The 26961-nt window shown below is 36.0% G+C and overlaps 1 long non-coding RNA gene across 2 annotated transcripts; it reads right to left on the minus strand.

Annotated features, from left to right (window-relative positions):
* Window positions 1-222: 222 nt before the first annotated feature.
* Window positions 223-24966, minus strand: LOC131423710 (uncharacterized). Of its 2 annotated transcripts, XR_009225621.1 has the most exons (5): window positions 24818-24966; window positions 22919-23139; window positions 9120-9316; window positions 4193-4357; window positions 223-1647 (listed from the first exon to the last, which is right to left on the minus strand). It is a non-coding gene; the product is annotated as an uncharacterized LOC131423710 (long non-coding RNA). The 2 variants fall into 2 exon arrangements; XR_009225622.1 differs by lacking the exons at window positions 22919-23139; window positions 24818-24966 and adding an exon at window positions 13140-13263.
* Between the last annotated feature and the right edge of the window lie 1995 nt (window positions 24967-26961).

A 26961-nucleotide genomic window follows, 5' to 3' on the forward strand; every position in this document is an offset into this window, starting at 1 on the left:
GGGAAAGCTGGGAATGGAACCACCATTTGACCCAGCTATTGCCCTTCTTGGACTTTTCCCTGAAGACCTTAAAAGAGCATACTACAGGGATACTGCTACATCGATGTTCATAGCAGCACAATTCACAATTGCTAGACTGTGGAACCAACCCAGATGCCCTTCAATAGATGAATGGATAAAAAAAATGTGGCATTTATACACCATGGAGTATTACGCCGCACTAAAAAATGACAAAATCATAGAATTTGCAGGGAAATGGATGGCACTAGAGCAGATTATGCTTAGTGAAGCTAGCCAATCCCTAAAAAACAAATACCAAATGTCTTCTTTGATATAATGAGAGCAACTAAGAACAGAGCAGGGAGGAAGAGCAGGAAGAAAAGATTAACATTAAACAGATACATGAGGTGGGATGGAAAGGGAGAGAAAAGGGAAATTGCATGGTAATGGAGGGAGACCCTCATTGTTATACAAAATTACATATAAGAGGTTGTGAGGGGAATGGGAAAATAAACAAGGAGAGATATGAATTACAGTGGATGGGGCAGAGAGAGAAGATGGGAGGGGAGGGAGGGGGGATGGTAGAGGATAGGAAAGGTAGCAGAATACAACAGTTACTAATAGGGCATTATGTAAAAATGTGGATGTGTAACCGATGTGATTCTGCAATCTGTATTTGGGGTAAAATTGGGAGTTCATAACCAACTTGAATCTAATGTATGAAATATGATATGTGAAGAGCTTTATAATGTTTTGAACAACCAATAAAAAAAAAATTAAAAAAAAAAAAAAAAAAACTAAAGGATTAAAGTGAACAGTTTCTTTTCACCATACCCAAAGACGAATTCATCAATCTTCATTTAACTTAGAATGCTAATACACCGATTTAGCAAATAGCTGTTGCTTCTAAATTTCTACTTCTACAAAGCAGTCATGTAGCAGAATTGTCTGACAGTTGAGGCATGAGTGGTTAGTTCTTCACTGATTGTCTTTGCTGCCTACCCACCACAGGCATGAGAAATACTTGATTTTCACTTGTCAAGGATTTCTAGTGAGGACTCAGACACAGACTCACCATTCAGTGCTGCTCAAGGGAACTAGACATGAGTTTGCAGAGGATTTCTAGGAAAGTTTTTCATCCCTGGCAAGATCTACTTCTGCTTCTGGATGTCTGGCATGAGGATATACCTGTGACCAGCAGTTATTTTGTAGCTACTTGAAGACTAAAGACAACTTACTAAAACTGGAAGATGAAAGAACAGGGAGATAACCCAGTGATAACATTGATTTGATAGAAGTTAAAGTCAAGGCCATTCAACTCTGGATTTCTTTTCATGTCAGAAAATGAACCCATAGAGTTTAAGTCATTTTAAGTTGGTTATTCTTTGTTGGCAGCTACAAACATTTCTGAAATATATCCATATTTACTTTCTCTACATAGGATAAGTCTCAATCAATTTGTTCTGCTAAAACACTCTATTGTAGACTGGATGGCTTCAACAACAAACATGGTTTTCTCATACTTCTGAAGGCTGAAAATCTGAGACCAGGGTGCCTTCATGATGAAGGCTTTCTTCCTGTTCACTGATGATCATTTCTTGCTTTATTCTCTCATGATGGAGAGAGATGAATCTTGCGTCTCCTCCTCTGTAATAAGGGAAATTAATGTCTTCATGAGTTCTCAAGACCTCGTCTAGCCCTATTACCCTCTGAAGTCCCCACTTCCAAATATCATCACATTGAGGATTCGGTTTCGAACTACTTTGGGAAAACATAAACATCCTGTTTACAGTATTGCTAATTTTGCAACAAGAAGATCATGTCTAAAGTATTTCCTGAATAGAACAATTATAAATAGAGGGCTCAGTCCTGTATTTGTCAATTGGCATTATTTTCTATGAAGTCTCAGTTAAGAGCAAGATTAAGTTATAATAAAATGATGACTTCAGGGACATTCCAATTGAAATTATGTGATCATTTTCATAAACTAAAATGCTTGAGAGACAAAGCTAATGCTAATCTTGTACAGTTCAAGATTCATATCATGTGAATTCTGGATCCCTCATGATTTACTGCTAATAAATATTCCAGTGTACTGCATGTTGATAGTATGGACTGTGTGAGAGGAACTGTATTAGCTTACCCCAAATCAAATAGCCAGAAATCTTTCAATTATTCTATGACAAAGAAATAAAAGAGTCCATTTCAAAAACTTACCTGATGTGATACCCAGTTTGGGATTATCTTCCCTGAGGATTTACCAAGTCAGACTAAAAAAAAATGAAGACCACTTCTTAAGTATAGAGTAAGGCCTGTGCGCTCTGTGCCACTCTAGGTGACATAGTAAGCCTTCTTAGAGTCAAGGACACATACCACTGGCCTGTACCAAAGTACACAGTGTGGATATAAGATTCAAGAGTGCTCAGTATATATCTGTCTTAAATAAAAAACAACAGATGTGTAATTAGCACTATCAGGGTTTTATGTTTGTGTATTTTGCCTATTAACACACCTCACTTCACCCTTTTTATAAGGAATGTAATGATATAGTTGATCCTGGTGGAATGTGAGAACAGTGGCTAATTAGATATATACAGTGAGTGGAATACATGGAGTTTGTGTTTGGGAAGGGATGGGTAATGAAGAATTTAATCTCTCCCTGAAAACAAATGCAATTCTGATGCACTAGGAGCCGGAATAGATGGTTTCTGCACTCAAGTGTATGAACTGAGAATAAAAGACTTTTCCCCTAAAATAAAATTGTGGATTTATTACTAGAAGGAGAGAGAGAATAGATGCTGGGCACCAAAACCAAAAATGTTCATTATTATCTTTTTTTTCCATTATCATTGAAATAAAACTAAACTGACATACATTCTTTGAATACACAAAGAAATAGTCATTAAGTTGTCATGTGACTAAAATTACTTTGTTAAATGCTGATTAAAATCACTCTTTATTCACCAAAATCTTAAGGTAAAACTAAGTATGTATTTTGCACCTGTGATTTAATAGTTTTACTCATTTTCAAATAACAAGTTATGTTTTTAATATGAGAGAGTCTATCATGACCCCACTTGGAAAGGCATTTTCATAGACGTATGGAATAAAGGGTTCTCGATTTCAACCTAAGGGAGAAAAAAATTATAAACTGGTGTTTATCAGTGGAAAGGTAGATAAAAAACTAAAATTGTATTCTTGCTATGGAATAAGAGAATTGAGAATGGAGCTGGGTCTTCAAGAAATATTAGGATATAAGTAGATGAGGTTGGAAGGTATTCCAAAGGAAGGAACAGAAGCCTCTTCAAACAAAAGAGTGACTAAAACTGATTTTTTAGTAAAACAACAAGTACACTCATTTTGTAAGAGCAGAAGAACACGTGAGACACAAGGTTCTATGTCAGAACACTGTACGGTCCTGCAAACCAAGTGAAGGTTTGCAGATAATCATACAGACGTGGGTTCTGGAATCACACAGAAACTTAAACCCAGATTCTGCTGTATGCTAGGTATGTCACCTTGAGCCAACAACTGCATCTCTCTGTGCCTCAGTTGCTTTATCTATTAAGAAAAGTTATTAAAACCTACTTGAAAAGATGATAAGAATGAAATGTCACAATATATTTAAACTTAGCATGGTCTCTGGGACTTGGAGTATATATGATCATTCACATTGAAGCATAAATTAATAAAATGAAAAGCAAAACCCTCAAGTTGTGGTCTTCTAGGAAAAAAAATATATATATGTATATACACACACACACACATATATATCCTCCTCATTTCCTTCAAGTAGAATGGAATTGCATTTGTTTTCCATTGTTGTTTATTTGTTTTTTAAGATTAACTTTAGAAATGAAGATATAGTACAGCAAGAACTGAGGGACCATCCCAGATGATAGAAACAAGTCAACCTGGCTTCATAGTGACCAGATCCTAGTACCCAGATGTAGTACAGATTTCAGGGCTCTGGGGAGACAAGGCTACTGTGTCCTCGGCTCAGTCACAAGAGTTAATGTGCTTCCTTCTCATAACTCAAACTAATCCTATTCTCTGACTAACATTTTTATGAACTTCTCCACTCTGTTCCTACCTTCCCGGAGCTGATGAGTACATTCCTGAGAGAGAAGCTTGTTTTGGAAAAGCATTCTTTGGGTGGCAGTTTCACCCCATCACCCCTCCAGTTGCTAACCTCCTGTGTATTGCCCATCCTTGGATCAGACGCCCATCCAGTCAGCACCTGCCAGTTAGATTGGAATTTCAGGATCATGCAGTCATAGCCTGGAATAATTTTCAGAAAGAATCCTGTAGATGGAGACTGTGCATAGAAATCAGGCCCAAATATTTGAGGTTTAGCCTATATAGGACACAATAATTAAAAATAATAGTTAAGAAACTGATAATAAAAATTACAAATTAAAACAATTATTCAGGTATCAATATGCTGAATGCATCAAAGAGATGAATGCGTGGGTAAGGCAAGTCAGCAAAGAAATTGTTATATTTTTTTTGCCCTTATGAAGTTCAAAGGCCTGATTAGGATTAAGAGAATAGAAATAGAGACACTCAGACCTGCAATGTATAAACCACTTTAATAGAATTTGATAACCAACCAGGAAAATGGAAAAGAAATATTAATAGCAGAGTAGTGAAGAGCATATACTTAGGTGTTTTGGAGATCTGAAAACCTAACTGTGAGTTGATATTTTGTCACGTATTAACTGTGTGACCATAATGTTAGGTATCCAATCTATCACCTGTAAAACAGGGTTATTTATAGCATCTGCCACAAGTGTTTGTACAAGAAGTGTATGAGATAGAGTGCAGCATGTAGGTGAGGTTCCCTGCTTTCATTAACTCTACAAAAATGGGCCTGAGATCTCTAAGAAGTATAAATTGAATCTATGAAAAAGGCAGAGACCTCAGGGGGAAATTGATCTGAATGCGCCAGAGATTGGGTTCTGCTTTAGATGTGTCGGGCAGATTGTGGTACAAAAGGGTATCCAGCTACAGAGAGAGATGATATAGCCAAGAAGAGAATAGAGGAGATTTCGTGAGACATGTTTTGTGATTCATTTATAGGAACACAAAACCTAACATAATTTAAATCATGTTTAATACTGTTTGTCAGTAGCATTTTACTGAATATAATACTCTGAAATTAACTGGAAAGTTCAACAGAAATGATTTTGATTATATAAAAATAAATCCTGCATAATTAATTTTCCTGAAGGGTTGCTTTGTACATAGGACTATTTAGGGGACTCCAATATGATAATACATCTTTTGAATGTACTTACTTTCATATGTTATGTCATATACTACTATACCAGAAAACAGAATTCATTCTATTTTGGAATTTATCTAAAATTTTATAATACTTGATAAGGCTCTTGCTTTCCACCTAATTCCTCAAACTACAAATCTAATCTTTCTTTTTTCTCAATAACTTCACCCAATACACACACACACACACACACACACACACATGCAGTCTTAATCCTTAAGACTCACTGTTTCTGTAGCTTAATTATTGCTCAGAGTTTCTCACATATCTCTATTTCCATTACCATTTCCCTAATCCAAGTGAAACCACCATCTTCCCTTGTGGGGACCCCTGTGTGGCCTGTCAATCATTTCCATACTTGTTGCCCAATTTTTCTCCATGCTGTTATCCAGAGACAGCTCATAAGGCACAGATATGATCACAAATGTTCACTAATTAAAAGTAACAATTACTTTCCACAGTCTTCAGTGAAGTTGGATCCCTTTGAGGCAGCTGATGTGGCCTCCATGTCCGTCCCCCATCTATATCGCCTTCCACTGCTCTCAGAATGTCCCAGCCATACTGGATTCTTTTGGGTTTGTGACTCATCCCCAATGACCTTTCTCACCTCTTCACCTTAAACACACTAAAACAAACTGTTCTATTTAGGCATTATTTGAGTAAAATCTCTTCAATTTCACCTTTCCTCCAAGAAACTCAGACCCTAAAATAGGTCTGTAGTGCTATATATTCTATTTTTGCTTCTTATGACACCCAACAAGTGCATTATTACCTACAATTGTTTTTTTTTTCCATTAAGCTGCAAATTCATGGAAGCCTGGGACCATGTCAGTTTTATTTGCTGCCAAAGCTGCAATAGTGAAGAGTTAAATTTACTGTGTAGAAGGAACACCATAAATATTTACTGAATAAATTGAATTGGAAGAACTCTATCAAACCAAGTAGTAATTATTTGTATTATTGCCAACTAAGTCTATCAATTATTTCAATTATTTGTCCATAGAGTTCATTTGCATTATGCAATATGACAAATACTGCAAATTGTAAATTCAAGAGCTCTTATAATATGTGCACTTCCAATCAGTTAATGAATATTTATATTCTATAAAGCAGAGATGCATCTTTTTAAGATAGTAATTTCATATGTTCATTAGCTTCATAACCATTTATATGATAAATTCACAAGCCTCTTTTCCACAAATACATCCTCTTTGTTGCTGATGTCTTGGCAGGACAGAAACTTGGTAGAATTTCCTCTGGATTCTTTCCCTAGAACCTCTCCACCATCCAAATACTCTTTTCATGTTGAATTAATATGATGTGTTCACTATGGAAGCAATTTCCTAATAGGAAGAACAAACTGAGAAATTGAGCTTAGACATTCCTACTACATAGAAAAACTGAGATGGCAAGAGAAAGACACAAATATAAATGATGTTTGTTGTTAGAGACAAGCCACACGGTGTAGGATGACATGTATGAATGCGTGAAGCTCAGAGATACGAGGATTTCCAAGGAAATACATACTCCCAGATAGCCAAAGATCATTTCAATTTGACTCTAAAATAATGGAGTCTAAATTATTAAATAGAATCTATCTCAAGCACCCAGAATTAAGCCAGAAGCCAATTAAATGTTTAATGCTATTGGGTATCATGAACTAATTCTCCCAAACTCCAGGGACAAGTTTTATTCTAACCCAGTTCTAAAAATAAGAAGCCAGAGAGAGCCTCAGAATATTTTATTTCATCTCAGGTTATTTATTGACTTGGTTCCTGTCCTTGTATGGGGATGAGGGCAATGGAATGTAGACCATAATGGGGGGGGGCACTTTAAAGTTATGACTTTATATAGCAAACTGTGGAGCATGTTTTTTTCTTTAGAACATTCACTTCAAAAATTAGCTCTCAGTAAATTTTCTTAATTAGTGAGGGGGGGGGGGCGGCGAGAAAGGGAATTAGAAAGAGAGAGAGAAAGAGGAGAGGTAGACCAGCCAATGACCACTGCCACATGACTAATGCAATGCAGGTGGCACACAGGTAATTCCTTGAGCCCCAAGGTTTCTCTCATTTCCTCTCTGTGATCCCAGGACTGTGGAGTTTGTTGCAAGCTCTGCTGGGCTGTTGGCTCTATCTACCGAAGAAGTTACCCTTTTCTTCTTCTCTTTTTTCTAGAACCTCCATTGCACTTTATCCTTTCTTCAAGGAATTAAATATTCTTGTCTCAAAAATATGTCCTTATTTGGCTCATCTAGCAACTTCACAGGAGTGCTAAAGTCTTGAGCAAAGGCAGAGAAACAACAGGCATTGTCTTCTAAAATGGGGTATTTACTGTGGCTTCTGACTGGAGAGTTAAGAAAATCTATCTCCTCTATAGTCCAGAAACTGTCTTGACCAAAGATGCCAATGAGCCCTTAACATTAAAACCGAAAATACAGCTTTCATCTTTCCATCCTTTAGCTCTGATATAAACTCCTTCCTTCTTGAATTCTTTCTGATCTCCATGCTCAGGTACCTTTGCATTCTCCTTTTACTTCACAGAACAATGGGTCACTTATTCCCCATTGCAAGTGAAGATGCTCCTCTCTGCCACACCCATGAGTGATCCTGAGGCTTTACACTGCTTTATCCTCTTTCTACCTGATTAATTGTCCTTCACATCTGCTATCAGTTTCAAGGATAGCTAGAGACTTCCTCATCTCTACTTTCAGACAGCTCTGTGATTGTATGTCCAACTATCTGTTCAATACTTTTGCCCAATCGTGTTTCAGGAAATTCATCCTCCACATGTCCAAAGCACAAGTGCCTTCCTTCCACACCCATGTCTTATGCTTGGTGCCACCATCCTGCTCTAAGTCATCAAAGGTGGAAATATGGATGCTATCAGGTTCTTCCCTTTCAATTGAATAATGATTCCACCTCTTTAAATATATTTTACGAGGCTGAGGATGTAGAACACTTGCAACATTTTTCAAGGTCCTAGGTTTTTTGTTTGTTTTAAAGAGAGAGAGAGAGAGAGAGAGAGAGAGAGAGAAATTTATTTTTTATTTATTTTTTTTAGTTTTCGGTGGACCCAACATCTTTATTTTATTTTTATGTGGTGCTGAGGATGGAATCCAGCGCCCGGTGCATGCCAGGCAAGTGCGCTACCGCTTGAGCCACATCCCCAGCTCCAAGGTCCTAGGTTTTATCCCCAACACACACACACACACACACACACACACACACACACCCCTCTCTATTTCTACTCTAGCTCTTGCTCTAGCTCTCTCCACCTTCCTGATCATATGGGCATGCTTTTGTGGTCTCTTGACAATGTACTATTACTAGCCTCCCTGTATATCATCTTCTCTCTTTCCAATCAAACCATCACTGAAATAATCTTTTAAAACATGATCATGAGCACATTATTACCCAGTGTAATCCCAGGTTTTGGGTTCTTTTAGCCTAGTGCTTTTTAACCTCAGCAAACATAAAATTACCTCAAAAGCTGGTTCAAACATGGAGAGTTGGGCTTCCCTCCCCAGCATTTCCAAATTGGTCAGTTTGGAGTGAGCCTGAGGAGTTCCCAGGTGGTTTTGATACTACCAAACAGAGACCACTCTTGGAGAACCATTGTGTTGCCTGTAGTATACATTTAGAAGTCCCTAGCAGGGCATGCAGAAGATCATCAACCCATCTCCCCAGCCACAGCTCCTTACCACCAATCTCTAGGTCAAGTAAATGGACTCCAAAGGCACTGAAGTCCCCCACTACTTCTTGCCTATTTGCCTTTTACCTATTGACACTCGCACTCTGTTTTTTCTTTGCTTGTAGGTTTAACATCCACTCACCTTTCAAGTTCTAGGACAAGTGCCCACCATGTCATTTAGGTATTCTCCATATTGTCTCCTCTCCCATCTCCACAGCTCACACACAAACGCTGGTAGAACTGGTTGCTCCCTTCTGGACCTCACTTAGGACTTTGTCACAGAATATGTGTCCCTCTAGGTATGACACTTGACTTCCTGTCTTCCTTCAAGGCTAAGGTCTGTGGGCAGAAATTCTCTTATTAGTATGTATGTTCCTTGTTTGTAGCATAACATCTCTCTACATATACACATGCAGTATTTGATTATGGAATGTAAACAGATGAATATATTGCTAAATCATTTTAAAGGACCACTATGCTGATGCAGCTATATTATTCTTGCATAAGGGAAGCTTATGAACTTGAAAAAAGTATCCAAGGACATTTTACCTTTTCAGTATAAGATAAAATGTGGAGAAGAGAAGCAAAGAAGTTTAAACCTTCTTCTTTCTACTTAGTGAATATAGATACCGAGAATAATTTGGCTAATGGTGTATTAGGCCACAAAAGATCGTACACTGCAATTCCATGAGAAGAAAGAGACTCTAGTAATTCTATTGTATTCTTGGCTACACTGAGTAAAGCCCATATTAATTTATAATGCATGTGCCATGCTAAATAGAAAGGATCCAGGCCATCTTTACAATGGAGAAGAGCAATTCACTTTAAATATGGCAAGGAGGGGAAGGAGGGATTGGCTACGAATATAAATTATTGAATGGTCAACTAAAATAAAAGCTTTTTATTTCTACTCAGCCAGTCAGAGATACAAATCTCCTCATGTTTTATAGTATATTAACAAAATCTTATATGTGGTTCATTTATTGATATGTTCATTTTTTAATAAAATATAACAAAATGTGACAGTGTCGTTTAAGGTACTGAACTAAGTATGGTGGGTATTTGAAAGAAAGGGGACATCATTCCTGCCTCATATATGCTTGCTGGGCTCTTCTAGTATTTGGGGTAGGGCAGTTCTTTGTGTAGGATTATACAGCATAGGGAAGAATGATAATGATTCCTGTTACCTATACACTAAACGCTGGTAGCAACCCCCAGTCAGAGACCAAACACTTCCTAGGGCTAAGACTATCCACAGTTGAGATTTTCAGAACCAGAGGTGCCCTGATGAAGAGACTCCCTGTAAAATGTGTGACTGTTTCTGGCCATCCCACCCCACTGAAGGGAAGAAGGAGCGATGAAGAAGGTACACTTCAAATTTCCCTTAGTATGGTTAGCACTCATATTTTACTCTTGTAACTCACTAATTAAGAAGCTTGCATGGGACAGGTAATGGTAAGACCCAGTAATTAGTTATCAAACAAACAAATATGTCTTGAAATGATGTCAACTCTTATAAAAATGGATAATAATTTGTATTATCTGGTCTGGAATCTTGTTAGACTACGGGTATACAAGAGAATGCTTAATTTTTCTATCAATGTGTAGGATATCCACATACAACATGGTTTACAGAGAACTAGTTTATATTTACTTATTGTAGACAAATTAGGAAAGGTGAATAGATTCAGGTAATGCCTCCTGGTTGTTTCTTAATTGACAAATAGAAAACTTATTTTTTGTCAGTTTATTCATATGTGATAAAAGCTTGACTTTTTTAATGTAAAAATATTTTATTTTATTTTATTTTTGGTACCAGGGATGCTTAAACACTGAGCCACATCCTCAGCCTCCTTTTTAAATTTCAAGACAGGGTCACACTAAGTTGTTTGGGGTCTTGTTAAATTGCTGAAGATAGCCTTGAACATGTGATCCTCCTGCCTCAGCCTCCCAAGCTGCTGGAATTATAGGTATGTGCCTCCATGTCCAGCTCTAAAAATATTTTAAAGGTAAAACATTGATAAATTAGAATTTCAATTTGATAATTTAGAGTAAGGTCTAGACTTTGCTTGAGACCAAAATGTTTGTTTTCTCCTTAAGGCTGTTTAGTAAGCAGAGCTGTATTTAGAGGCTACATCTCCATCTCCACTACCTCCATCCTGTCCTTATCTAGCCTATGGTAATTACATCCTGATCTGGCTTCCTGCATCCTCTTGGCCCATCTGTGCTTAAATATTTATCCCTGTGATGAGCGATCTCAAAAAATCAAAGACAATTATACTCCCTTGCTTAAATCCTGATAAAGGCATCCCACTGCTCCTAGGATAAAAAGTCATAAAGATATTTTTCTGAAAATCAAAGACATAGTAGCTAGCAGGCCAGGGCTCTCGAACAATTCTAAAAGAAGTTTTTCAGACTGAATAGAAAAAACAAAGGGAAACTGAAAATAACATAAAGAGATTAAGAATACTGAAATAAGTATGTGGAGAAATATAAAATTCCATCTACTTTTTCTTACTTTCTTTAAAATATACTGAATATTTAAAGCAAAATAATAACATTGCATCACGGATTTTATAAAACATACAGAAGAAAACTGTGAGATTTAAATGGCAAAATAAACTAGATTTTTATGAAATTCTTTTTACTTATGTAATGTGATTCAATTTTCAGTCCAAATAAATGGAGTGCTTTGTTTTACAAAGCAGGTTTTGTTCTGTAAATGTTAGTTAGATTTTAGTTTATACTGTTAAACTAACATTTGAAGACTATCATTTATTTAATAAAAAGAGGTATAACAAATTCATGAAGAAATTAGAATAATAAAGTAATGTTTGTATGATAAAAAATAAAGCAGAAGAACAAAAAAATCAAACAAATGGAAAAAAGAGAGACCAAATAACAAAACTAAAGACTAATTTGCAATGATATCAATAGTTATATTAAATATATATTGGCTTAATAATTTAAAGGAAATTTTTCTCAAACTGGAAATCAAGTAAGAGTCAATTATATTTTTATCTACCAGATACAAAAAGACAAAGATTGAAAGTAAACCCATAAAAATTATGAACCATTCAAACTGTAGCAATAAAAAGATAGTACATTTATAGAAATATCAAACAATGTAGTTTCCAAGAAAGAGATATTACCAAGAATAACAAGTGCAACCACTCATCAAAAACGCCTAACAATCCTAAAAAAATGATGTACATAATATAGAACTTCAAAATATAAAACAAAAAGGCAATCTGACCAAACTAAAAGGACAGATATGCAAATTCAATGAAACAATAACAGATATTTAGCTTTCACTAACAAACAGAATGAGTTGCAAAATAGTAATAATGATGATCATAATGCTATTTAAGTCTGGACTATTAAATATGTGTAACTAGTATTTATATACTATTGACTAAAGAATAAATATTCTTTTAAGTGATAAGTTCATCAGATTCATCATATGCTGTGGGGAAAATAACAAAATAAAGTTCAAAAAATTGAATCATTGAATATTTATCTGGCCCAAATCAAACTAATTAAATAATAAATATCTAAGACAGATTAAAATTTCAAAAAGTAAATAAGATGCTATTGAAAATTATGAATCAAAGAACAGAAAGAAAAAATAAAAAATTCTAAATGAAAATGTACATCAAAATTTGTGCGATATAGCTAAAGCAAAGGAAATTTTACAGCCTTAAATGCTTACATTTAAAAGAAGATTTAAAAAGTCAATGATCTATGTGTATCCATCTTAGTGAATAAAATAAAGGAGCAAATTTAAGAAAGAAAGTAAAAGAATGGAATTCAATGAAATATAAAACTAATAACAAAGAAAATTTCCAGGCAGAATAGCATCTTACAGTCCCTAAAGAATGTGAATCTTATTTTATGTGGCTAAAAGGCCTCCATAATTCACACAGTCCTACTAACATCTAGATTTTGCCCTCATGAAACCAAGTTGAGAACCAGATGATTCATGCTATACCCAAACTTCTGCCCATAGAACCCGTGAGACAATAATGGCTGAGTAATCTGCTGTCTGTGGTAACACATTATGGCAGCAATAAAAACCAATACAATCAATAAGCACAGACATTGTATTTAATAAAAGATCATTATATTGTGTGAAATAAGCTAGGCACAGAAAGACCAGTACCTTGGTGGTCTCAGTCATGTGACATCCAAAAGAGCTGATCTCAGAATTGGCAGTGACAGAGTGGTGACCAGAAGCCAGGGAGAGCTAGCAAGTGTGGGAGGGACAGAAATAACTTGAAAAGAACAAGGGGATCTGAGGAGAAATAGAAAAAAGTATTTATAAAGTTTTCACCATACTAAAATGAGTAAAATTTTGAGGAGATAGATATGTGGAACCTGATTTAAACATTATGCAATGTGTACATGTATTGAAACATAACTGCTACCCTCTTAATATGGACATTTTTTTTGTTTTTCTGTATAAGTTAAAAATTATAAAGCTGAGAAATAGATTAGTACAATGGACAAACAAGTAAAACTGACCAAGAAAAAGAAAAAAAATAGCAAATGGACAATAATAAATGTAAAAGAAGGGACACCAGTATAAATCCTATAAACATTAAACAATAACAAGGTAAATTTATGAAAAACATTATGCCAAGGAATTTTATAAACTTAGGTGGAAATATAAATTCCTTGAAAAATACAACTTTATACAAGTGATCAATGATGCATGTACACACACACACACACACACACACAACACAGAGGATAGTCCTATATCCACTGAGGAAATTGAATTTGTTGTAAAAACTTTCCAATAAGGAAGTTCCAAGCCAAGATGATTTCAATAGAGAAATAACAGAGTTTTTTAAAAAAAAAAAAAACTACAAATAGGAAAAAAGTCTTTGCCTGATACTCTTCCAACAGAGGATTAATAACTAGAATATATAAAGACAAAATAACTATAACTAGAATATATAAAGACAAAAAAATCCTAACCCACTGAATATGTGGACAAATGAACTAAACAGTCACTCTCAAAAGACAAAGTACAAATGATTGATAATTAAATGAAAACCTGTTCAACATCTATAGCCATCAGAGAGAAGCATCAAAACTACACTGCGATTTTACTTCACTCCAGATAAAATGGCAGTCATCGGGAATATAAAGAGGAATAAATGCTGGCAATGATGGAAACAAGTAACCAAGTAACTTTTTAATATATATATATATATATATATATTTTATTTTTTGGCATTGGGTATTGAACTCAGGGTGCTTAATCACTGAGTCATATCCCAAGCTCTTTTTATATTTTAACTAGAGACAGGATCTTGCTGAGTTGCTTAGGACCTCATGAAGTTGCTGAGGCTGGCTTTGAGCTCACTACCCTCCTGCCTCAGCTTCTTTAGTTGCTGGGATTATAGCCATGCACCACTGTGCCCGACAACAAGTAACTCTTATACACTGTTGATGGAAATAGTAATTGCTACTCCTGTGGAAATAAATATGGAGATTCCTCAAAAGACCAGGAATGGAACCACCATACGACCCAGCTAACCCACTCTTAGGCATATACCCAAAAGAATTAATATCAGCTTACTATAGAGATACATGCATACCTATGTTTACAGCAGCACAGCTCACAAAAGACAACTGAGGGGATGAGCCCAGGTGTCTGTCAATAGAGGAATGGATAAAGAAAATGTGCATACATACACAGTGGAAATTTATGTAACCACAAAGAAGAATGAAATTATATAATTTGCAAGTAAATGGATAGAACAGAAAAGTACCATGTTGTAAAAAATAAATCCTGTCCCAAAGTTAAAAAAAAAAAATACAAAAGGACTGGGAATATGGCTCAGTGATTAATCACCCGTGGGTTCAATCCCCATTACCAAAAAACAAAAAGTGAAAACAAAAACAAACAAACACTACTGAGACATATTTTAAAATACTTGAATGGCAAGTTCTATCATGTTCATGAATAAGAGGAACAAAAATCATGAAGATGTAATTCTCCACAAATTGGTCTCTAGACATAATGCAACTAAAAAAAAGAATTCTAAGTTTTTGTTTTTGTTGTTGTTTAAGTCTATAACATAGCAGGCATGTTGGCTCAGGAGGCTGAGGCAGGATGACTGTAAGTTCAAAACAAGGCTTGGCAACTTAGCAAGGCCCTAAGCAACTTCATGAGAACCTGTCTCAAACTAAAAAAATTCCTTACTACCCTATTTTAGTTCTTCAAAACTATAGTAGCCAGGCCTCACGGGGCATCCTGTAATCCCTGTGACTACAGAGGCTAAAACTGAAGGATCTCATATTTGAGGACACCCTTAGCAACTTAGTGATACCCTGTCTCAAAATGAAACATACAATAAAGACACATAATTAAAACATTAAAAAGTTTGGGGATGTGGCTCAGTAATAGAGTACCTCTAGGTTTAATCCCTACTACTACTACTACTACAAAAAAAAAAAAAAAAAAAAAAACTTAGTAAGTAAATATAAGGAGAAGAAAAAGAAAAAGAAAAAAAAACAGTCATTTAAAAACAGAGTAATAAAGAAAAGAGCTCAATGATGACTTTTCATTTGTATGATCAATTGATATTCAAAATGAGGATTCCATAGAAATTCAAAGGAAGAAGCAAAGTTTTTCTTAATTTTTATTTTTATTAGTTCAGATTTGATGGTAGAAAAAGTAAATATCTGTATCAAGGGTCAAAACTCTCCCAGTGCCCCATCATCCATGAAATGTGTTCTGCGCTCACTGACACGATAAACAATATAAAAGCTAAAATCATGAAGCATTCAGAGGAAAATGGTGTATTTTTATAATCTTGAGATAGGTAAATACTAGGAATAGTGAGGATCCAGAGGACAAATGGAAAGTGAGAGATCAAATGAAACAGGATAAATAAGTAAGATCTGGACTGTACCCAATAGGAAACTTCTGCTTATCAAAGGCCCCAAAATGAAAAGTGAAAATATTCTCAGTAGGAATGTTCAGCAAAATATTTATACCCTGAATACAATCAAGACACATAATTAAATAAAAACTAAAACAGTTTCAAAGTAGGTGAAACTCAGACACTGCAAAATAAAATATATAAACCTTAAACGTTTAAAAAAGATGTTGAACATCATTAACCATTGGGAAAAATGGAAATTGAGTTCAAGATGATAAACCATTTTGGACACTGAACACCAAATATTGACAAAGATGTGAAGTAGGTGAAACTCCTGTGTATTCAAATGTCAGTGAAATAAGATTAAAACAATTTGGAAAATTGTAACTTTCTTATAATGTTGAACATGTAATTAACATATAACCCTACAATTCTGATCCTAAGTATTTACACCCAAAGATTTGTAAAAGAATGTTCATAGCAGTGTTAAATGATAAAAGCCCCAAACTGGAGACAACCCAAAATTTCACTAACAGGAGGGTGGGTAAATATATTGTAGTTTATGTATTCAATGGCATGTTTCATTGCAATAAAAAGAAAACACTGATACAACAGTGTACTTGAACCTTGTAAATAGGAATCATAGAAAAGAAGATCTAGACAAAGGGGGTGAAGGGTGCAAAGTTTGTAGCTGCGTGTGGTGATGCAGGTCTCTAATCCCAGTAGCTCAGGGAGGCTGGGGCGGGAGGATCACAGGTTGGAAGACAGCCTCAGCAATTTAGTGAGGCCCTAAGCAACTTAGTGAGACCCTGTCTTTAAGTAAAATATAGAAGGACTGGGGATGTGGCTTAGAGGTCAAGCACCTCTGGTATAAAAAAAAAATGTAGAATTTGAGATTCCATTATATACAGTTCAACGCAGACAAAAATAAATAATTTATCCACATGAAAATCACTCCTGTGCATGTCCATGGAGCAGGAACCTCAACTAGAAGTCAAGGAGAAATAACTTTCTGGAGCAATGGAAATGCTCTACATCTTGGTTGGGATAGTGACTAGACTTGTCAAAACTCATGATTAGATAATTAAGATCTGTTCATTATAAAAATCTGAGTAAATTATAATCCTTTAAAAATCCAGAAGTAGGGGATGGAGTGGGAAGGAGTTTTTCAGTGATGAGAATTAAAATTGGCAGAAAACACTTAAAACCCACTTGAAAATCATGATCATCAACTTTTAGATTCACCCTAAAGGAACAGTGCACCAAAGGAATATAAGTATCAATTGCATCTCGGTGGATTAACGCATAAACATCTTAGCTGATTCTCCAAATAGGACATTGTAACCTGTTGGTTCCTGTGACTGATAGCCAAGACTTTTAGTCATTTAGACATATGATTTAAAGTATTTCCTCAAATTAACTCATTAGTCCTATAATAGATAATGAATTGATATAACCCTAAAAACTGAAATGTCAAACCTATCAATGTTTTTCCTCTAGTAAATATATTTCTAAAGTTTAAATCTCCTACTGGTGTTAGTGCTGTGCATCTATAGAAATCTAGGCAGACTCTGTCGTGTACTAATTTGTAAAACATAATTCACATTTTAAGGTAATGTTCAGCTCATTTTGACAAGCATTTCCCTGAGATATTTTACAACACTCTACTAATGAAGCATGGCTCATAGAAATAAGCTGAACGGCATGAGTTATTTTGGTGCAGAAATCAAGATTTTCAGTTTTCTGAATATGGCAGGTTAGAAAAACTAAAGGGCTTCATGAAATGAGATTTGTTCTGTAAGATTATGTCCGTGAGTAACCTTTTAGTGTTGATTTTTTTTACAGACACGAAAGAGTACAGAATTGCTATACCAGAGGCCTTGATCATGTACAAAGAACTCTTTCTGTTTATGGAGGTTTAACATCCGGCATAGGAAGCCAAAAAAAAAAAAAAAAATCACCTTCTAATGACTTCCAAGACTAAATGGCGATGGTGGCTGTAGATGATCTGAAGCCCAGGCATTCACCTTTATCCAGTGGGGTCAAAAATTAGTTTTGCTTTTTCTCTAAAATTGCTTAGCCTGAAACAGCCTATAGAACATAACAACTTCTCAGTAAACATTATCTAGCTGTGGGTAGGGGCATGCTCCTGTGAACCCCGGCTACTCAGAAAGTTGAGGAGGGAGGATTGCAAGTTGGAGGCCAGCCTGGGCCAATTTACAAGAACCTGTATTAATTTGAAAAATAAAATAAAATAAATAAGCATGGCACTTCCTCTGCCTCAAAATCAATAAGTGGATTAAGAATGAACAAACACATGAGATAAAGGGGATCGTGAATATAGAAGACTAAAAAGGAGGCATCAGGGCAGGGCTCTAGGAAACTGGGATGTTAGCAGCACAAGAGAGAAAGCTTTGGCTGGGGGTGCAAGGGTAGGTCCTGGGGGAGCAAGGGTAGGTCCTGGGGGAGGGGCAGCAGTCCTGGATGGATAGCTCAGCACAGCCTGCAGTAAGCACCCAGATTAGAGAAGTAAACTCTGCCCCCAGAGGCCCCACCACAGCACCAGAGCTGATTCAGTTGGTAGCTCTGCCTCAGAGCTCAATGTTGACAATGCTCAGCTGCAGAAGAAATTGACAGTAGGAGAAGGTAATGGCAATAAATAATCAGCCAGCAAAGGGAGATAGCAGGTGGGAAGCCTCAAGTTCCAATTGATTAGGGACTATGTCCAACCTTGTGGAAGCTGCACCCATACTGACCATCCATCACTGCTCAAACTGGAGGAAGAGGTGTGGGGTCAAAATTGTCCCTGTTATGACTTTGAAATTAAGTGTCCCCCAAAAGCTCATGTGTAAGACAATGAAAGCAAGTTCAGGGGTGCAATGACTGGTTTATGAGAGCCTTAACCTAATCAGTGTATTAATTCAGTCATAGGGATTCACTGGGAGGTAACTGTAGGCAGGTAGGGTGTGGCTGGGGGAGGACCATAGATAGGGACATGCCCTTGGGGCTTATATTTTGTCCATGGTGAGGGAAGCTCTCTCTCTCTGCTTCCTGGTTCCAGATCTGGAGGTGCTTTCTTCTACCACACCCTTCAGCCATGGTGATCTTCTTCATCTCAGGCTGTGAGGAAAGGAGCCAGCTGTCTATGAACTGAGACCTCTGAAACCATGAACCTCCAAATAAATTTTTTTTATTATCATTAATTATTATTGTCAGCTTTTTGGTCACAGCAGTGAAAAAAACTGATTTAAATATTCCCTGAAAAAAAATACCATTTTCTGAAAATTTTGCTGTATAAATCTCTACATATAAACAAACCTAAGTATTTCATGAAAACCAACTGCACGAAAATTCACTGACTTCCTTCTCATCTCAGTACTGTCCTATTTTCTAAAAGAAAGAAATCTTCAGTTGTGAATTATCAAAAAAATCCTGTAGTTTGCGAGATATTTCATAACTGTACTGCACAAGAAAAATTTTTAAAAGATGCTGATAGAATGCAAAAGTGTGTGTATTTTCAATCCACAGAAGAAAATCAATTTAACCTCTTTCCCTGACTGTGATTGTAATACCGCTTTGGTCAGTAAGAGGAAAGTTCAAGAAAGCAGTGTGACTAGTGGACATGGTGTTGGAAATGAAGCCTTCCCTTGCAGATCTGCAGGGACCTGTGACCAACCCACAAACAGATGCCTCCAAAGTCCCTGACAGTGCTCATTTCACATTTCTTCATGAATCTGTTCAACATACAATCAACCTCATTTTTTTTGTTGTTTTTTTGGAGATATATATATGGTAGAACTTTTGGAGAACTGTATGGAAAAAGAAAATTCTTCCCAGATCCCTCCAGAGACATGTCTTTCCTTTTCCAGCTTAGAAACTCATATTTTGGTAAATTTCAGTTGGAGTATATGCAGCCCATCAATGTAAATGACTTCAGCCTTTGAGTGGTAGACTCACTTTCTCCTTTAAGTTGTGAGATTAATTTTTGTGAGTGTGATTTTAAACAAATGGAGGGTTCTCCTTTCAAAGTGACAACTACTCCTCAGCAGAAAGGCATTGTTTACTTTGAACAAATGACTCATGCTTTGGTCATGTTTTTGACATCTGAATAAAGAAGTGTTATTGGAATCTGGAGGCATTTCTCAAGATAGATTCTGTAGATTCTAGAGTGGTGTTGTTAAAAAAAAATAAGGATGCTATTGTCAGAATTTTGTAAAAGATGCTGCCATTTTTAAGACCTGTATTACAGAGGGCAAAGGGTAGTGGAGAATAGAGAACTCACATTCCAGTTCCTGATGAATCAGAATCAGAACTCTTCCATAGGTTAATTCCAATCTTAAACCTCTGCCTATGGTCTGTAAAAAAGACTCAACACTCAGAAGCCGAGGGGAAGGTGGACTTTGTCATCATTAGTCAGGAAATTACAAAAAGCTATTTAGAACAAGTCTTGCAACATTCAGTATTTGTACAGAAAAATATTCATCCGTAAATTGACTGGTGGGAAGAGAGGTCATGGTATTTCTAAGGGATAACCACCTCTTTGTTGAGAGTATAATGTTTTGAATGTGTGACTAAAGTACTGTTGACTTTGGAAGACACTAATATCTTCAGTGATTCTTTCAGTTTCAAGGGTCCAGGGTCAAAGAATTCTGGTAAACATTGCTTCCTACCCCTTGCAGCTTCAAAGGGTACATTAGCACATTTAAGTTTTTCCTCTGTTAACTGTGTTTAACTCTATGCTTCCCAAATATATTCGACTGTGCAACTTATAACATGTACTTGTATCTCAAAGAAATGTTATCCTTAGAATACATGGAGAATATTAACTTCAGATGATTTCCAGAATCTTTTTTTTTTAAAGAGAGAGAGAGAGAGAGATTCTTTTGTGTAGATGGACACAACACACTGCCTTTCTTTTTATATGGTGCTGACAATAGAACCCTGGTCGCGCCTGTGCTAGGTGAGCGCTCTACCGCTGAGCCACAATCCCAGCCCCCAGAATCTTATATATGTATTCTGAGAGGTGTTGAAACCTGAAAAACCTTTGATTTGTAGCCTTCCAAACTAGCACAAAAATATTAGAATGGTACTTTAATGATTATTTGGACTTTTCATATTACTCCCTCAAATGTGTTTTAATAGCTCATTACAGCTCCATAAAATGGGTAATGTAACTGAGTTTTACCATTCCAACTGACACCAGGAAGCCACACTTCAAAGACCTCTGCATATAATTTCAGTGGAAAATCAGCTGACCAGAACAATATTCACAACTTCTCAGTTTGCAACCACCAGGAAAGCACCAACCCTCCCCTGTTAAGTCCTTCAGATATCCATTCTTCAAAAACCGTCTTCCATATTTCCCACAGATTCTGTGCAAAGGCACATTCACTGAATGACTTCCGCTTTTCTCACTCCTTCAGGATTTTAAAGAAGTGCTGAATCATGAAAAAAATGCTGGTTAGAGTAAGAGACTCCTGACTTCCAATCCTACCTCTGTCAGTCCTCAGCTTGAGAATCTGTACAAGTCACTTTTTATAATTTTATTTATTTTTCGTGAATAGGGACCTCTGTGTCTGCCAGGGATAACTGTTTTTAATACAGAGATACTCAATACATTTTATTGTCCCCTTATTCTCCTCTACTCTCATTTTCTTAACAATATTACCAGGATTGCAAACAATTAAAATGAACATTTTAAAAAATGATATTTATTGTTACAAAATTGTTTCTGTGAGGAAAAAGAAAAACACAACTAGGAGAAAGGCGAGAGGTGATGATCTCAAAGTAACTATCACCTTCAGCCCTTTTTTGCAGATAATCTTTCCTCTGGGACACAAAAGCAGTTTTTTCCCAACAATGCAGATTTTGTCTACAATGGTAGAGGGCTTTGCAATGGAACCCCATTTCTCCGGCAATGAGGCCCTAGTACTATTCTTGGAAAGAGGCTTTCAAAAGAACAAAGGCCAAAACTTCACAATACTTCTTCAATGAAGCCCAGCAGTGTTGCATGGTGATATTTTTTGGGGAAACAAGGTTACTTATTCATCCACTTTAAAAAGATTTTGTTGACTACTTCCCAAGGGTCATAGTAAACAAACAAACAAACAAATAGTGTGGTTTGTCCATCTGTCCATCTGTATCCTTCAGTTACTGCTAAATCAGGAGATGCCTCTCTCTGTTCCAGGGAAACAGTGGGACAGCCAACACTACAGGGAACAGCAGCTCATGGTGGTCACTGGACAGAGAAGGAGCATGTGGGCAGGGACCAATGTGAGAACACTTTCCTCCATGCTAAAGGGGCCAGAGAGGCCATTACTCCTCCCGAAAGAGGGGCTTAATATCCCAGAGGGAATTTTAATGAATGGATTTGGGTGCCATGTGCTGGGGAGAAAACCCAGGGGGTGATTGATTTATTTTAAGTGAGATGTTTAGATTTTATTCTGAAAGCTAAGAGTAGATTTTAAATGACTTTAATCAAGGGAATAATATGATTAATTTTTTATTTTGTATAGAATACATTCTATTTGTTCTTTTTAGTTACACATGACAATAGAATGTGTTTTGACATAATTATAAAAGCATGGAACATAATTTGTTCTATTCGTTTTTAAAAAACAAAACAATGCTAGAAAGTAAAGCTCATGTACTATGAATGATTTAACAATGGATAGCTACACTTTAAAAATCACTTGGGTAGACATTGTCCTTAAATTTTTAAAAATAACAAACCAGAATTATGGGGCATGGCTCTGCATATTAGATGTTAGAGAAGCAAAAGTCTCTGTATTATTTAATCTCAAACTTCCTTGTCATCCAAGTCAGTTTCTGAAGGAAAAGATTCATGGTTCTTTCTTTCTGAAATTGCATAGAAATAACCTTCCCCCAAATTATGTTTGGCTTTGTGTGTAGGCAGTTCAGTCATCGGTGTTTTAGTTAATGTATGGTTTGTTTTGCAAAGAGTTCTGAACATTTAAAAGGAACGTTCATGAATTGCCAAATGCTATGTTTGCTGTAGCAAGACATTCAGAGTCATCATTACCTCCAGCTGCGATTTCCATCTTCCCCACCGCTGCTCTCCATGTGTGCTGCTTTGAAAGTTGACAGACATTCTACATTTTTAGCTTTCCTGACAATAATTAGGTAGCTGGTGAGCAGCAGCCATTTCTGCTTAGGTGCATTTAGTTCCTCCTTGTTCCCAATTATGTGATCATAAAGCACTTCAAGAGGTAACATGAAGTCAAGCGTGATGACTGTATGAAGCTGAAAATTTAAATGAGAAAGGGGAAAAAAACGTTATTTTGAGTGAAATAGAAGATGAAGCACATCTTTTCATGAAGGTTCTTTTTGAATATAATAAATTGCCTTGTAACAAATTATTCAAAACTAATTTATGAAATTGCCACTAGAAAGTAGATAAACTAGAGCAAAAAGAGCAGAACTGACGTGAAACTGTGAGATCTTCTGAATGTTTTCCTTTCTTAAGTATTTAAACATTTTTACCATACTTTCCTCAAATAGAGTTACTACCCAGTTTCTCCATAGAAGTTTTTTTGTTTTTTTTTTCCTTTAGGACTCCAGACTGCATATTATCACATCATAAGACTATAACCAATATATTCTTTCTAACATCTTATAAAGAAATGCAACGCAATTAATACAAAATTGTACAATGCAATTAATACAAAATTGTATCTAAATTATGTTCTACTTGAAATGTGCAAGTAAAGCCAGAAGTTTAGCATTTATAACAGCATAGAAACACTGTTAGCATGTGTATTACGTATACACAAAATTTATCATACATATTATATATGATGTACACACATATTTATTTTAAAAGCATTAGACCTATCACTCTAGTATCAAATGAGATGACAGACTCAAATTATTTCCCACAATTCCATGTGTTAAGGATTTATAATTTGGTGATTTAAAAGGTATTTTTTTCCTTTTGCTTCATATTTTTTATCAGTGCATTATAGTTGTGCTGGGATTCATTACCTATACATGCAAAGAGGAAAACAATTTAATTTGGCCACTATCATTCCCCAGTATTTTTTCTTTCCCTCCTCTCCTATCTCCTTCTCGTCCCTTTTCTCTTATCTACTGATCTCCCTCTGATTTTTATGAGATTCCCCCACCTTTCTTTTCCCTTTTATTCTCTAGTTTCCTTGACTTTCTGAATTTGGTTTATTTCTCTTAATATAATATTCTCAATTTCCATCCACTTTCCAGCAAATGACATAATTTCATCCTTCCTTATGTCTAAATATATGTGTGTGCGTGCGTGTGTGTTCCGTTTTATTAATCCATTTACCTTTTGATGGTCACCTAAGCTGGTTCCATAGTTTTGGCTACTGTGAATCATGCTACTATAAACATGGGTGGGCATGTATTTCTGTAGCATGACGATGTTAATTCTTTACTATAAATACTGGATTATATAGTTGTTCCATGTCTAGTCTTTTGAGGAACCTTAATACTTATTTCCATAGATCAGTATTTTTTCCTATTAGCAATATCCATAAAAATAATTCTGCCAAAATATTCAGTGGAAAGTTAAAAATTTTTCACTAGTAGGATCAACTATATATTGCTCACAAAAATGGAAGCTTACAAAGAAGTTTGATTGTGTCTTATAGAATAAATTATATATAACTCAGATATCATTCAAACAAAATTTAAAAATACATATTTTATTATTTAGGATAATAACTAGATAGCATAAGACAAAGAAGAGTGAAAGGTGAAAAAGAATAAGTTGATATCTTAGCAGTTTAAAATTGTGGTGATATTTGTGGAAACAAATATGGTTTTGAATTTTGTATTTCAATTAATAGCAGAATTTATATTTTCTTGAAGTTTGGGATTAGGGACAAGACAAAACATAAAACAGAGAGAAGCTGATTCTCTCTGTATCAAAAAGCTTGTTACTTACTGGGCACCTTTCCAACCATGATACAATAGAATTTACTTCTCTTGAGCTGCTCCTCCAAGACTGCTGGAAATTGGCCAAACAGAAAAATAATGGGAAGCTCAAATCAGTTCATATCCAAGCAATCATAACAGAACCACTTTCTAGTAAGAGCCAGCATTATACTTAGTACCTTTATCTTTGATCCATGATGATTTCTTTATATTAATATTTCTGTCATTCCTTATTATCGATATCATATTTATAATTCTTGTGGAATCTATTTATAGTTGACCTGTAATCTATTTTAGATATGAAGATTTCCATTTTCTTATCAGTCCCATTTTCTTTATGTTGATTTTGTATTTGAGAGTAATTTTTTCAGAGGACAATAGGCACCATTCAAAGCAGTGTAAATAAAATCCTTATCTTCTATACTTGTGATGTTATGAATTGGGGTGTTCACTATTAGAAATCTACTTTACACACACACACACACACACACACATACACACTCCAAAATCAATGTCCAAAAATAGAGAGAACAGTTTAGAAATATAAGGTTTGTGAACATTTTTTTTCAAGTATGTAAATCAACCTCAACACAATGAATCCGTGACCTAGAATGCTTCTTGTTTTAGTCAGTTTCTGCATCACTGTGACCAAAACTCCCCAAAGAACAACTGAAACAGAAAAAATTTATTTGGGTCTCAGTCGATAGATGGCTGACTCCATTGGTATGGCCCAAGGTGAGGTGGCACATCTTGGAGGAGAGACCCAGCAAAGGAAAGCTGCTCAGCTCGTGGTGGGATAGAGAAGCCTAGATAGTGAGGGGAGGGGCCACAGGGTTGATGCACCCCTGCAGGTCACACCTCTGTTGACCCACCTCCTCCAGCCACACCGGACCTGCCTGCTATGGCACCCAATCAGTCCATCAAACTAGAATGGACTGATGAAGTTACAGCTCTCACAATCTAATCATTTTCCCCTTTGAATATTCGTACGTTAATGGAATATTTTGAGGGACGCCATACATCCAAACCTACCATATCCATATCACAAACTCACATCCAAACATTCCATAACACTTTTTGATTTTTTTCCTTATAATTTCTAGAAAGTAAATACTACATTTTTTTCTTACTTTGAAGTGCATTCACATTTTGGGTTGTTCATTTTAAGATCTCTATTCCTGATTTCATATGCATAAAAATCTCAGAGGTTTGGTGTGTGGATCACTAGCAAAGCACTTGCTTAGCTTGCATAAGAGCCCTGGGTTCCATTCCCAGTACAGAAACAAAACAAAACTCTTCAGGAAATTTCTGAATGCAACACTACCAAGTTTAGTTTCTCTAGCGCTTTTTGTATTGTTAAGAGTGTGAGAGAAACCTCTGACAGGTTGGTTGTGAACATCACTTGGGAGAGTTAGTTTCAATAAATAACCCTCAAAATGGAGATGCACAAGTCAAACCACCTCAAATCTCTATATGTGATAATAAAAAATACCTCGTGGCCCACAGAGCCCTATTTAGGACTCCTCCAGATGGCCAGGGCTGTAAAAACCAGTTAAAACATTACTTTTTTCCAAAATGCATGGAAATCCAAAGAAAGCTCCAGTCAATAGATGCTGAATTCAGAGTCTGTTTATCACTATGATCTCTAGGACTTTCTCAGACACCATTCTAAGGGCATGTTTATGAAGAGGGACCATCACCAACTGCATCAAAGGATAGCTAGATCTCTTCATAGATATAACAAAATCGCCAAGAGGAGAGATCAGGACAGTATAGCCCTCCCTGGCCTGTTGACATTGTCCTCAGCCTTATAAGCAGAGATCAGAGCAGGTGGAACCTAATTGAACCCCATTTTCCAGGTGAGTACTTTGAGAGCCACTGTGGGGAAGAGACCTTCCATTTGAAGTCAAGAATTTAATCCTAAACTGGTAAAAATTCATACCTGACTTCTCTTTGGAAAATCTGTGCTAGAGTCAGAAAGAGATATATACCTAACAATAAACAGTTCCATTTGATCTCTCCTGTCTAAAAGAAAAGCAAAGGTCCCATTTTTTGAGGGCTACAATGATTTTTTTCATTGATATATTTTTCAAAAATTTTTCATAATATTTTCTTAGAAAAGTTTTACGTTTGTTTATGTATCCTACTGAAAAC

Source organism: Marmota monax, unplaced genomic scaffold, assembly GCF_021218885.2.
Source record: "Marmota monax isolate L192 unplaced genomic scaffold, Marmota_monax_Labrador192_F-V1.1 WCK01_AAM20220418_F8-fsc00022, whole genome shotgun sequence".
Lineage (NCBI taxonomy): Eukaryota > Metazoa > Chordata > Mammalia > Rodentia > Sciuridae > Marmota > Marmota monax.